Source organism: Chiloscyllium plagiosum, chromosome 24, assembly GCF_004010195.1.
Source record: "Chiloscyllium plagiosum isolate BGI_BamShark_2017 chromosome 24, ASM401019v2, whole genome shotgun sequence".
In the NCBI taxonomy this organism is placed as follows: domain Eukaryota; kingdom Metazoa; phylum Chordata; class Chondrichthyes; order Orectolobiformes; family Hemiscylliidae; genus Chiloscyllium; species Chiloscyllium plagiosum.
Window position 1 is genome coordinate 12752726 of NC_057733.1, and position 640 is coordinate 12753365.

The window sequence follows — 640 nt, forward strand, 5'->3', positions numbered from 1 at the left end:
CGGTGAACCCCTACAAGTGGTTGCCCGTGTACAACCCCGAAGTAGTGACCGGTTACAGGGGCAAGAAGCGTCAAGAAGCTCCTCCCCACATCTTCTCCATCTCTGATAACGCCTATCAGTTCATGTTGACTGGTGAGTATTGGAGCGGGTTTTTGATCAGCGCGGAATTTTTAAAAAATCTCTTTGCACTCAGAATCAGGACTACATTTCTATCTGTTGTGTGAACTTTGAGCACTCATCTTGAATTTATTCTTCTTCACAGATCGCGAAAACCAGTCGATCCTGATCACGTAAGTTACTGTTCTAATATAATCCCGCAGAGATCGGGAGTTAGGGAACAGAACATTGACTCTTTTAATCTATAATTAGTCTATTCTAATCGCTTTATTGGTCCAGCACTTGTTAATTTCCTCATTTTCTATCTCCCTCCTGTCCAGCGGAGAATCTGGTGCCGGAAAGACCGTGAACACGAAACGTGTCATCCAGTACTTTGCCTCAGTTGCAGCTGCAGGTGATGCGAGCAAGAAGAAAGAAGCTCAGAAATCTGGGAAGGTAAATACAACATTGATATAGTTGACTATGACTTGGTGTTTGGCTGTAACTCTTTGCTTGACGCGTTAAATGCTCCGAACTGTGTTAA